This window comes from Odocoileus virginianus, chromosome 13 (assembly GCF_023699985.2).
Source record: "Odocoileus virginianus isolate 20LAN1187 ecotype Illinois chromosome 13, Ovbor_1.2, whole genome shotgun sequence".
Lineage (NCBI taxonomy): Eukaryota > Metazoa > Chordata > Mammalia > Artiodactyla > Cervidae > Odocoileus > Odocoileus virginianus.
In genome coordinates, this window is record NC_069686.1 from 27,966,727 (window position 1) to 27,978,322 (window position 11,596).

The window sequence follows — 11,596 nt, forward strand, 5'->3', positions numbered from 1 at the left end:
TTAAATAGACTATGATAGAATTCAAACTGTCATGGTATTACCAATCAAACGAATTAGGGCTTCTTGGTGAAGTGATTGGTTTCAGGTCTGGGGCAGGAAAAATACAAGATGAAACTAGAATATCTTGTGATACCAGAAAGTAAGGAAATGCTCACAAAAAAGATGAGATCATGTCCAAAGGGCACAGGACCACACTGAAGGAGTTCCCAATGGTCAAAATTGGAATGCTTTGAGTAACAAAATAATAATAGTATTGGATTTTAAGCATAGATTATCTATGAGTCCATATTAATGTAAATAAATAAATAAACAAGTAAGTAAATCAAGGAGAAGCAGCAGTTCTTTTCTACAGAAGAATTCCAATTAAAAATGTAGAAGGAATGAGAGAGACAAAAATCACCATTAGGAAAACACAACAGTAATAATTGTTACAGCAAGATCCACTAGTGGGTTCTAAAATTCGTGGGTGAACATTTAAGAAGAAATGGGAAATTTTCATAGCCTGAAAATACTGCCTCCAAAATAGTCATTAATTATAACTGGAAAGTACTAACTTTATAAGAGAAACCTCAGGGTTAAGATAAGCAGTAATAAGCCACATCAGCATCAGGTATCCTCTAGTATCACACCCTAAGAAGGGCACTTGACTTTTTTGGTATCTACTCAAATAATGCATAATCCCAATTTAACAATAAAAAACATCAGACAAATTCAAATTGATGAGCATTACACAAAATAATTGATGACTTCAAAAGTGTCCTGGTCATGAAAGATAAGGAAAGATCGAGGAAATGTCACAGATTGGAGGAGAATAAGGAGCCATGACAACTAAATGCAAGGTAAAATCCTGAATTGGATCCTGAAACAGAAAATGGATATTGTGGGAAAACGTGAAATTAGAATAAAATTTGTAGTTAGCAGTATTATATCAATAGTAATTTCTTAGTTTTAGTGATTGTACTATGGTTATATGATAAGTACCATTAGAAGTTGAGTGAATGGTGTATAGAAATTCTCTGTACTATGCTGGTACTACACTATGCTGGAAATTTTCTATAAATCTAAAGTTATTTCAAAATAAAAAGTTAAAAATAGGCTATGATATTATATTCCACTGGATGTGTTGAAAGGATGACATTATGTTTTTACTTTTAAATGTCATTATAATATGATGAAAATTGCATCCTAATTATAAAAAACTTTAAATGTCAAATTAGAAATGTAGGGAGGGATTTTTTTTCCAAAATTCTTTTAGGAGTATGCAAGCAAAAATATTAGAGGACCATTGTTATATGACATTCTCTTCTCCTGCCCCAAATAAGAACCAAGCAAAACTCAATTTTTCTTCAATCTGCCTAATAGCTCGTCCACTGGAGAATTTAGACCAATGTATATCTTGTTGTCAGCTTTCTGCTTTCTGTGCTCTTTTTATTTCACCTCTCTAATGTCTTATCAGCTTTTCCAATTCTCTCACTCCTATTGATCCGTTACAACCTCATGGCTTACTCTTCATGGTATACAAGGTACAGAAGGGGAAAAGCAAAACTTGCTTAGTTTCCTCTTTGTTCTTAGGGAACAAACATTTAGAAACATTTCAAAATGTTACATTCCATCAAAATTCTTATCACCAACATTTATGTGAAACTTTGCGATGATTATTACTATACATGGTTGGAATCTTTATTCCCTTTTCTTCCACCCCTCAAAACAATGATGTAGAACAGCAACTGGCAGGGTGAAATCCAGCCTACTGCCTGTTTCTGTAAAGTTATGGAACGCAGAGATCCTCATTCATTCACTCACTGTGTGTGATCGCTTCCTGGCTAGGGCAGCACAGTTGAGTGGCTGCAACATACACTGAAGGGCCTGAAATCCTTTGGTATTTACCTCTCACCCTTTACAGGAGAGGTTTGCTGACCCCTGATTTAGAAAAGAAATATCTGGAAGCAAAGTCTAACATCCTTTGGCAAGTCAAACAAGAATTATAACATACATGGGAAGCGCTTCAGTGTATTGATAGGCATTTCTATTTGGAAACATGTGAACCATGTGAAAGTCATTCAGTCATGTCCAACTCTTTGTGAACACATGGACTGTACAGTCCATGGAATTCTCCAGGCCAGAATACTGGAGTGGGTAGCCTATCCCTTCTCCAGCAGATCTTCCTGACCCAGGAATCGAACCAGGGTCTCTTGCATTGCAGGCAGATTCTTTACCAGTTGAGCCTGGTAAAGAAGTAGAAGAAATGTCTCTCTATCAGAGAAGTCTGAAACATTTATTGAGAGACTACTGTGCCCCAGCAGGCAAAGAGCCAACTCATTGGAAAAGACCCTGATGCTGGGAAAGATTGAGGGCAAGAGGAGAAGCGGGCAGCAGAGGAGGAGATGGTTGGACAGTATCACTGATTCAATGGACATGAGTTTGAGCAAACTCCGGGAGACCGTGAGGGACAGGGAAGCCTGGCGTGCCGCAGTCCATGGGGCCGCAAGGAGTCAGACACGACTTAGCGACTGAACAACAGCAATGTGCCCCCAGAGAGGGTTCTAGGTTCTAGAACTGGTAATACAAATAAAACCCCGTGAGGGAGCTCATGAGGTCTCGGGGAAGAAGAATACGTACATAATAAATGTAATATAATGTGACACAAATATTAACAGAAAGAAAAGAATCAGACAAAAAGGGTACTGATGAATTCTGTCAGGTAAAGAAAGAAACTTAACGGAAACAGTAATGCCTGTTAAACAGGAAATTTTAAATAAAAGTGATTTCTTTGATATCTTTTGAGTTAGAAAGAAAGCTTTTTAGATTTTGAACCATAATAAAGAAAAGACGTACCTAATTTATACATACTTCACTTCTGAATCCTCAGAAAAAAGACAATCACAAGAATGGTATACATTATTACCTTTACACTACAGCTAAATTCATGTAAAGCCTACTTGGTTATAGTTATTCCTAGTTATTACTGGGGTGGAATGGAAAGGGTGGGTAAATCTGCATTGCTGATCATACCATGGCATTAATATTTACTTCCATAAACAATTTCAGTTTAAAAATCTGTATTATATCATGTGCTATATGAGCTACATAATTAACACATGTTATGACTCAATTCTTATATATAAAAACAATGGCTTTTACTAGAAAAAACTAAAGCATTTATAAATGAGCATTAGAAATAAACATTTAAAAGTTATATCTATTTTAGGAACATTGACTTAGCTGTTCATGGTTCTCTAAAGCCTAATGAAACTGCTAGTGTCTTGGATTATTTACGAAAATTTATAGCACTTCGAATTTTATTTCCAATGTTTACAATTTAATAGAAAATGACTGAAAATTCAGATTTGTTCACTCTTAGGTTGTAAAATTTGAAGTACAATAGTGTGTGTGTGTGTATTAGTTGCTCAGTCATGTTCAACTCCTTGTGACCCCATGGACTGTAGCCCTCCAGGCTCCTTTGTCCATAGAATTCTCCAGGCAACAATACTGGAGTGGGTTGCCATTTCCTACTCCAGGGGATCTTCCCAACCCAGGGATTCAACTTGGGTCTCCAGCATCCAGGCAGATTTTTTTACCTTCTGCACCACCAGGGAAGCCCATAGTGTAAGCAACTTTAAAAGTTCAGCTAATAATATTCAGGCTTACATAAAAGGTTAATATTCCAGGTATACTTATAAATATGTTGAACCATATGTTTTATTTCCTAAGTCAATTCCATTAGTATTGCTGCATTTTAAATTTTTTTAGAAAAAAATAACAAATGTGCCTAAATCTGAAATGCTAGATAAAAAAGTGAAAATCTGCATATGCTTCTAATGAATGCCTAATGAAGAATTCTAATTGCAGAAGAAAATCTATAACTAAAGCCACAAAATAGTACTATGTATACCAGTGACCTTCTCTCCTCAGAGTTAATTAACAGAAGCACTTGCTTCTTGCAGAGCACTTTGCTGTAATTTAGAACAAATTAAGGAAAAAAAATCATTTAAGTGCTATTTTCTTCACACCATGAAGTGAGCATGATGGGCCAAAGTTAACTCATTTAAAATATTGTCATCTTTTTCGTGTAATTATGAATAGCAATACCATTTTTATTGCAAAAAAAAAGACATCCTGATTTATGCCATTGTCTATTTTTTTCTTGAGCTTGTATTTAATAATGGAAATTGATTTTTTTAACTAATATAAAATGCCTTATTCTATTTCTCATTTCTCCTAAGTCTTTCATTTACATTACATTCAAGCACTGTATATTACCCTGAGTATTTTTCAAATATTTTGAAATTAATATGGCAAGTTATGAAAGGACCATTTTCATATTTTCCTACCCTTCCCCCAACCCTGAAATTGTGACTTTACTATTATTTCCACTCAATAATTCATTAATTAACTTGAGTTCCTTCAGTCCCAACTTATGAGGTCATGTCCCCATGAGGCTGTTTTAACTTTGCTCTTCCCCTTCTCAGAGAGTGGGATTTTGCAGAAGCAAAAATGTAGGTAGTAGGCAGGATTTTCTACCCAATAGACTTTGGTTAGAGGGAAGACCCAGAACAGAAGACAGAACCAATGAAAACTCATTAGGATAAGGGAGGAATGGGGACTTAACAGAGGCATTCCTTCATGTGTCACCACACATGAAATGCTTTGGCATTTCTGATTAAAAATTCTATTCTGTGGAGACTGAGAAATCTGTTTAAGATTGAGCATGCCTGAACAGATTCAGTGTGGACCCAAGCCATCAACACTTGCAGTCTTCAAGTTAGGGTTCCTCTAGCTGGACACAAAACTGTTTTATTCCCATTTCATTCCCCATGACACCTAAGGTGCAAAGGAAAACCAGTCTCTCTGCTCACTACCCATCTGAGGGGGCACATCTGAGTAAAGCAGTGCCTCCTGGTGACAGAGAAGGATCAGAGAGCCACTGGCACGCAATAGAAACTCCCTGGAGTTGGCACCTCAATTTATTTCCCAAGGGAAGTTTAGAAAGAAAAGAGACATACTGAGCAAGAAGGCCAATTTGGTTACTTTTGCTATAGAAGATAATCTGTAACTGCATATTGCTGTTCAATCACTGTCTTGTCCAAGTCTTTGCGACCCTGTGGACTGCAGCACGCCATGTTTCCCTGTCCTTCACTATCTCCCAGAGCTTGCTCAAACTCATGTCCACTGAGTCTGTGATGCCATCCAAACATCTCATCCTCTGTCACCCCCTTCTCTTTCTGCCCTCAATCTTTCCCAGCATCAGGGTCTTTTCCAATGAGTCAGCTCTTTGCCTCAGATGGCCAAAATATTGGAGTTTCAGCTTTAGCATCAGTCCTTCCAATGAATATTCAGGACTGATTTCCTTTACAGTTGACTGGTTTGATCACTTTGCTGTCCAAGGAACTCTCAAGAGTCTTCTCCAACACCACAATTCGAAAGCATCATTTCTTCAGTGCTCAGCCTTCTTTATGGTCCAATTCTCAAATCTGTACATGACTATTGGAAAAACCATATCTTTGACTAGATGGACCTTTGCTGTCCAAGTGATGTGTCTGCTTTTTAATACCCTATCCAGGTTTGTCACAGCTTTTCTTCCAAGGAGTAAGCATCTTTGAATTTCATGGCTGCAGTCACCATGTACAGTGATTTCATACTAGTGAGTAAATGTCATGTTCCATTTTAATAATCCACTGCATTTGTTAAAAAATGTAGTTGCATGGGTGGGAGCCACTATAATTATCCAGAAGTTATTATCATTATTCATATTACATTTGAGGCACTCTTAGCTGACTTAGTTAGGATCTTTAGTCAGGAAGTCAAAAATATCAGTTAAAGCAAGGAATCATAAGGGTAATAATAGATGCATACTTAGCCTGAACATTTTAATTTCTATTAAAACACACAAATATACATTTATCCACAAATCTCTTGGTATACAGACAGTATTATTCATTTCAATATGGCTTCCTGTCAGTCTTGTGCATAAAGCATTTGTTCACAATCTCTGGTTTCATTGCCTTCAGTGGAGTGCAAATTTAAAGGTAAGCCAATTTAAAGGTAAGCCAATTTGAGTGCAGAGCCCTAATTTAAAAAAAATTTTCCCCAATCTTTAAAATTGTCTTTCTCAATAATAGAATCTTTAGCTATTCACGTTTATTGAGTCTTTGCAAAGCTTTTGGTTTTCATAATTCTCTTTTTATACTCATATTTTCTTACAATTTAGTTACAGTATAAAATTACAATGCCTAGTACAACTGTCATAGATAGATTTGTGAACAAACACAAACAATCACGTTAACCACGTGTATGAGGGAATTGGTGGGAATATAGCCTTGCCTTCATTTCAACAGAATGTCTCACAGAGGACTTGGCTGGCCCATCAGGGCAGTGAAGTCTTTGGCTTCTTCTTCAGCTGTTAGTGTTTGAGGTTTCCTCCAAGCACAGGAAATGAGAATTTCCCTCAGAACTTAATTGATATCAGAATGGATCTGAACAGAAATAAGCAAGTTATCTAAAAGAGAGAAAACAGCTTCCCAGGCCACCTGTCTACGGTCTAGATTGCAACTTGATTAAACATGTCTGAGGAAAGAAAGCAAGAAGGTGCCTCGGAAGGGGCTGGGGAGCGGAATCGGTGGTCCATGGAAGCAGACTCAAAGACAGACATCCTTGACAGTGTTGGAAGCAAGGATATTAGGCAGAGTACATTTTAGGGTTCCAAAGACATCTCTGGGTGAGGTGAATATACAATATTGTTTAACCATCTTACCTTGTGCTGTAAACATAACATTCTTTGTTCCATTTCCATGCCTAACAAAAATCTTCTTAGTATAGATTTGCCTCGTGTTGAGAGAACAACTTCTCAGACTTTAAGTATAATAGGTCCCTAAGAGAGGGGTTGCCTATGGTAAAGGAAATGACTTGAGATTGTGAATAAATTTCCCATGCAGTTAGAAAAAAGCTGTTGATTGTAAAAGTACTCATCTTAAATTTCTGGTTGTAAATGAATACATTGGCATTGTGGTAGCTACTTCAGGCTCCTGTGTGATTCTGTTGTGGCAGGTCCAGACTGCTGCTCATTGAAAAGGGGATCTAAACCCAAAGAACTTGTCCTAGTGCAGTGACTGAAGAACAAGGGCACAGTGCTTACTTGGACGCCAGAAGAGTCCTAAATTGGCATTACAATCTCTATCACAGCTTGTGGATGTTCACTTAGGGTGAATGCAAGCATGACATCCTCTAGCGCCAAACAACAGTGCTTTTCTGGGATTAAAACCAAAATTCAGATCCTGGCATACAATTGTGATCTTCAGGGTCCAACCCATCTCCATTTAGCCTCCATTTCCTGTGAAGACTACTAAGTTCTTCCAACAACTCTCATTCTATTGATTTCACAGTAGTATTTGAGGGATCACAGATCTGTTTCATGCACCCTGTTTTTCAGATGACAAAAACAAGGCTTAGAAATACACTTTGAGTTCCATGTGCAGTACAATAGGTTTTTGTTGGTTACCCATTTTAAATATAGCAGTGGGTACATGACCTGCTCAATATTATGTTAATTGGTGTTATGTTTAATTGGTGTAAAAAATAAAATTTTTAAAAATTTAATAAAAACATTCTTTGATTTAACTGATGAATACTATCTGGCTAAAAGTTGGAATTAGCATCTATCTCATGATTCTCCGTTTCAAGTTCTCATCAGTCATCTGTGTTGCCTACAATTCCACTGACCCCAGAGCACTGCAAGAAAAGTGGAATTTCAGAGGAGTGTGAGGCATGGTAGACCATGGACAATGGAAGAGGCTATGCTATAAAACCAGAGAAGGGCAAATAAGTTCTCAGCTAACTCAGACACCTAAGAAAGGGAGACACAGTTTTCGGTTCTGCTTTGGAACCCAAACAGGTCTATAGAGCAGGTAAGAAGGGCATGTGGAGCTCTCAAAGTGGGGAGCTGAAGGTAGGAGGTACAGGAGGGGGAGTTGGGAACCCCAGAAGAGCTCTACAGAATCCTTGACAAACAATTAAGTTACCCATTTGCATTTTTATGATGGATCTTATGAATGGCAAGATTTCTTCCTATAGTCCTGAATAGTAGCAAAAATTGGGTTATTTCTGTTTTGTTCTGTGTTCCTAGAGAATGGTGTATCCTTGTTAAAAGCTAATGTGTTGCATTCCAACTTGATTAGAGATATAAAACAAACAGCTCTGAAAAATCACAGAAACTCAGGAAAAAGGGAACTTTGAAAAAGGCTTTTTTATGTGTAGTGGCTAGAAGGCAGAAGAAAACAGAAACTATTTTGAGTTTGGGTTCTAATTGGTCACATACATATCAGATAAAAATCCAGTCTTTCGGCATCAGTTTTGTTCCTGTGTGGCAGGTATATGTGCTGGGTATCCCTCCAAATCCACACCCCACCTGTCTTCACCCTGCTCTGTGCCTCAGATGGTATCATTTGAACTTCCAGCATTGGTTGGGTCTACCCAATGGGAGACTCCACAGGAAGATTTCAAAGATGGGGAACATGTTGGTGATTTTAATCTTCCCAACCCCCTCCTTGCCTAAATGCAACTAAATAGTGCGCACCTTCCTCCACTGAGGCCACAGCACCCGTATCCTGCCCCCTCTTCCACAACTACTTCCTCTTCCAGATATAGAAGCAGCAAAACCACTCATCTCTTCAGGCCTGGGGTGGTGAAGTCTCCTAGGGCATGAATTCTGGGTGCTTTGCTGTCCCTTGTTGCTCCTTGGCACCTTCCCACACCTTTATAAATGGTTCTCTCATTAAATTCTTTCCAGTTCCACTTCTCATGACTCCTCCATTTGCTGGAGGGTCCCCAAGGATACAGCAAGCTTGCAAACACTGGGTTATGCTTTTGATATTGGAATAGCTCATACTTTAGCAGTCTTGATCCTCCAGCTTTCAATTTCATTTTTGTCTGAAGCTTTTCCAAGACAACAACATAAAATTCCAATTAAACACATGTTCAGCCCTACTAGACTCTAAAAGCAAGCACAGTAAATCATTCCCAAGTAAGCCATACTTGGACTAAAGTAAGAGTGGACACTGTCAAGGGAAGAAAGGTTATTATAAGCCCAAACTGTTAAATTATACTTTCATGACTGAACACAACTGTAATCCATATTATTATTTTAAATTACACTATAAAAAGCAATCATTTATTGCCTTTCCAAAACACAGTGATAATATATTACCAAATTATCAAGAGTACTTTATTAAAGCTCTTGAATTTGATTTATAATGCATGATGTAGCTTATCCTTGAGAAAAATCTACTAAAAGGTATACTTAGTCTTAAAGCTTGTGAAATAAAATCTCCCTCTAATCAGCCGCCGGAAAGCTTCCGCTTCAATGCTTTGTTGATACTGGTGTCAGCAGGACCTTAAAAGCTTGAAGCTTTTTATGTTTGATCAAATACCAGCATTATGCTGAAGCATAAGTATTAATTCACGGAGTGAAGCTTCCAAAACTTCTTCAGTTCTCCTTCATCCTTCCTCCACCCATCACAAAGGTCACATCAAATAGGAGGTTGGGGTCAATACAGAGATGGATATTTTGTGAAAGTTCGATACACACAGAACCACTCTAGAACCCAAGGGAGAGAAGAGCTCCAAAATACACTTTTCTGAAAATGCCAATCATATCTAAGAAAAGAAAAAGCAACTGCTGCTTGGAAGTAAGATGACATGGTTATTATTCTCATCTTAAATGAGAGGTGGATGCCAGAAAGAGTTAAGACTTTCAGTTAGTCTTTGGAGGAGCTGGGATCATTGTCAATCAGATCATAATGGTCCCTTCCCAAATAAAATCTCTGAACAGAGAAATAGGAAGCCTCTAAGGTTAAAGAAAATAATTTTTTCTACAACTTTTACCTCATTTTGATTCTGGGCCTCCTAACAGAAACCTTTTGTTATGACGCCAGATTCCTCACCTCCGCAAGTGCTCAAGGGAACAAACTGGATTTTTTAAGTGTGGCTTAGAAACAAACACACAGCAAAGTATCAACAATAAACCAGTGTTCTCAGACAGTCATTTTACAGAAGAGCCCAAGATGTATTTACATTGACATCAATGTAGTTGCTATAAATGCTGATCTCAATAACTTTTACATGGTTTCCTTTCCCTCTTATATACACATACACCTCAAAATGGAGAATTACTGTTCTCACCATAGTAATTTGGACCTAGGTAACCTGTAAGATGCCTACCATCACTGTAACACTATTAAGGCAGGGTATTTCTTACCAGATAATTTGATTTTTTTAAGCTATTGAATAGGCAAATAAGAGTTGCCACGATTATTTCTAGCAGGTACACAGGTAAGAGGAGCTGGGGAAATTAATTGCTGACATGGAAGCACACACACGCACTGAGAAAAAGGGGGGACGTACCAGAAGGACCTGTGGCTTTGCCTGAACATCGTATCAGAGGGTTAAAGAAACATAAGCTGTGCAGCTTCTGTTGTCTGAGTCTTTATTGCCATAAATGTATTGGACAGTTCTGAGCACCACAGGTGTGATGTACATCAAGTCAGATAGGAAATGGAATTTACCATGACATTATAACTTTAGTGTCATTCTTAATAAAATATAAAATTTAACTGAATTGGTCATATTAGGGTCCCGGGGAAGATTTTTCCTGTGATTGGAAGAGGAACATTGCCCAAAGCCATTCCTGCTGACTCCCCAAGTCAAAGAAATTTATTTTCCAAATTGATGATTTTCCTTCTCCACAGATGCAAGGCTTGAAATTTGGTGCCCCAAACATTCAGCCATGATTAGCTTCTCTCAGTTTAAAAGATCTGCCACCAAATTCATTTCTATGGCACTTTGGAGACTATTTTAGTTGATACTTGACATTTTGTCCATCTCTTACCTTTGAATGTCTTTCCTGACATGCTCACTTCCTAGCCTCCCTTGCAGCTCAACAGGCATGCGACCTGGGCTCCACCAGTGAGATGTACACAATTGAGACGTCAATGCAGAAGCAAATACCATTGCAAGTATGATGAAAGACGACCCCCAAAGATATCAGATCCCAATACTTGGGACCTGTGAATGTTACCTTATAAGGTAAAGACTTCACAGGTGTGGTTAAATTAAAGGTATTGAGACAGGGAGAGTAACCTGGGTCATCCAGGTGGGCCATATACAACCTTGTGTGTATCCTTAAAAAAGGAGGGCAATGGAGAACAGTGTGGAGATTCCTTAAAAACCTGGAAATGGAATTGCCATACAACCCAGCAATCCCACTGCTGGGCACACACATCAAGGAAACCAGAACTGAAAGAGATACCTGTACCCCAGTGTTCATTGCAGCACTGTTAACTAGGACATGGAAGCAACCTAGATGTCCATCAGCTGACAAACGGATAAGAAAATTGTGGTACGTATACATAATGGAATATTACTCAGCTATTAAAAAGAATGCATTTGAGTCAGTTCTAATGAGGTGGGTGAAACTGGAGCATATTATACAGAGCAAAGTAAATCAGAAAGAAAAACACCAATATAGTATATTAATACATATATATGGAATTTAGAAAGATGGTAATGATGACCCTATATGCAAGACAGCAAAAGAGACATAAGG